Source organism: Schistocerca gregaria, unplaced genomic scaffold (genome assembly GCF_023897955.1).
Source record: "Schistocerca gregaria isolate iqSchGreg1 unplaced genomic scaffold, iqSchGreg1.2 ptg001224l, whole genome shotgun sequence".
NCBI classification, from domain to species: domain Eukaryota; kingdom Metazoa; phylum Arthropoda; class Insecta; order Orthoptera; family Acrididae; genus Schistocerca; species Schistocerca gregaria.
This window is the reverse complement of record NW_026062546.1, coordinates 17,501-20,354: the sequence shown is the minus strand read 5'-3', so window position 1 is coordinate 20,354 and position 2,854 is coordinate 17,501.

Here is a 2,854-nt window from a genome sequence, read left to right as displayed (position 1 = left end):
CACACGCCTCTACGGCGTACCACAGTGCAACCTAGCTGTTATTGGGAGACGAGACAAGTAGCATCGAGCACATCATATGGAAATTGAGATTCGACACCGTTGGGCACAGCCAGCGTACGGTCACACGTATCACACTACTTCACTCTGTACGTAACGACCGATGATCGGTACAGCGTGTGGGTTACGCGTACGACATCAGCGGACAATGGACACAGACCATACCACGACGTACACTGAGGGCGTCGACATCTGAATGCAACTGAACAGCTGCGAGGCTCATTTAACACTCAAACGCCAGACCGACCAGCTTGAGAGGACAGAGACACAAAGAGGGGGACAGAGGGAGGGGGGGGGGGGCGATATAGTCCTATTGCAGTACAATTGACAGTGGATAGCGGGAATATGTGGAAAGTAAGCAACACTCGCAAGACATCTACATGAGGATAACAACGACACCAGAGATTCCGAGCAGTGAACTATGTTAGGCAAAGGGACAACGTGGGTTAGGTTAAGGGACAACGTGGGTTAGGTTAAGGGACAACGTGGGTTAGGTTAAGGGACAACGTGGGTTAGGTTAAGGGACAACGTGGGTTAGGTTAAGGGACAACGTGGGTTAGGTTAAGGGACAACGTGGGTTAGGTTAAGGGACAACGTGGGTTAGGTTAAGGGACAACGTGGGTTAGGTTAAGGGACAACGTGGGTTAGGTTAAGGGACAACGTGGGTTAGGTTAAGGGACAACGTGGGTTAGGTTAAGGGACAACGTGGGTTAGGTTAAGGGACAACGTGGGTTAGGTTAAGGGACAACGTGGGTTAGGTTAAGGGACAACGTGGGTTAGGTTAAGGGACAACGTGGGTTAGGTTAAGGGACAACGTGGGTTAGGTTAAGGGACAACGTGGGTTAGGTTAAGGGACAACGTGGGTTAGGTTAAGGGACAACGTGGGTTAGGTTAAGGGACAACGTGGGTTAGGTTAAGGGACAACGTGGGTTAGGTTAAGGGACAACGTGGGTTAGGTTAAGGGACAACGTGGGTTAGGTTAAGGGACAACGTGGGTTAGGTTAAGGGACAACGTGGGTTAGGTTAAGGGACAACGTGGGTTAGGTTAAGGGACAACGTGGGTTAGGTTAAGGGACAACGTGGGTTAGGTTAAGGGACAACGTGGGTTAGGTTAAGGGACAACGTGGGTTAGGTTAAGGGACAACGTGGGTTAGGTTAAGGGACAACGTGGGTTAGGTTAAGGGACAACGTGGGTTAGGTTAAGGGACAACGTGGGTTAGGTTAAGGGACAACGTGGGTTAGGTTAAGGGACAACGTGGGTTAGGTTAAGGGACAACGTGGGTTAGGTTAAGGGACAACGTGGGTTAGGTTAAGGGACAACGTGGGTTAGGTTAAGGGACAACGTGGGTTAGGTTAAGGGACAACGTGGGTTAGGTTAAGGGACAACGTGGGTTAGGTTAAGGGACAACGTGGGTTAGGTTAAGGGACAACGTGGGTTAGGTTAAGGGACAACGTGGGTTAGGTTAAGGGACAACGTGGGTTAGGTTAAGGGACAACTTGAGTTAGGTTAAGGGACAACTTGAGTTAGGTTAAGGGACAACTTGAGTTAGGTTAAGGGACAACTTGAGTTAGGTTAAGGGACAACTTGAGTTAGGTTAAGGGACAACTTGAGTTAGGTTAAGGGACAACTTGAGTTAGGTTAAGGGACAACTTGAGTTAGGTTAAGGGACAACTTGAGTTAGGTTAAGGGACAACTTGAGTTAGGTTAAGGGACAACTTGAGTTAGGTTAAGGGACAACTTGAGTTAGGTTAAGGGACAACTTGAGTTAGGTTAAGGGACAACTTGAGTTAGGTTAAGGGACAACTTGAGTTAGGTTAAGGGACAACTTGAGTTAGGTTAAGGGACAACTTGAGTTAGGTTAAGGGACAACTTGAGTTAGGTTAAGGGACAACTTGAGTTAGGTTAAGGGACAACTTGAGTTAGGTTAAGGGACAACTTGAGTTAGGTTAAGGGACAACTTGAGTTAGGTTAAGGGACAACTTGAGTTAGGTTAAGGGACAACTTGAGTTAGGTTAAGGGACAACTTGAGTTAGGTTAAGGGACAACTTGAGTTAGGTTAAGGGACAACTTGAGTTAGGTTAAGGGACAACTTGAGTTAGGTTAAGGGACAACTTGAGTTAGGTTAAGGGACAACTTGAGTTAGGTTAAGGGACAACTTGAGTTAGGTTAAGGGATAATGTGGTACAACCACAGTTAGGTTAAGGGATAATGTGGTACAACCACAGTTAGGTTAAGGGATAATGTGGTACAACCACAGTTAGGTTAAGGGATAATGTGGTACAACCACAGTTAGGTTAAGGGATAATGTGGTACAACCACAGTTAGGTTAAGGGATAATGTGGTACAACCACAGTTAGGTTAAGGGATAATGTGGTACAACCACAGTTAGGTTAAGGGATAATGTGGTACAACCACAGTTAGGTTAAGGGATAATGTGGTACAACCACAGTTAGGTTAAGGGATAATGTGGTACAACCACAGTTAGGTTAAGGGATAATGTGGTACAACCACAGTTAGGTTAAGGGATAATGTGGTACAACCACAGTTAGGTTAAGGGATAATGTGGTACAACCACAGTTAGGTTAAGGGATAATGTGGTACAACCACAGTTAGGTTAAGGGATAATGTGGTACAACCACAGTTAGGTTAAGGGATAATGTGGTACAACCACAGTTAGGTTAAGGGATAATGTGGTACAACCACAGTTAGGTTAAGCGATAATGTGGTACAACCACAGTTAGGTTAAGCGATAATGTGGTACAACCACAGTTAGGTTAAGCGATAATGTGGTACAAC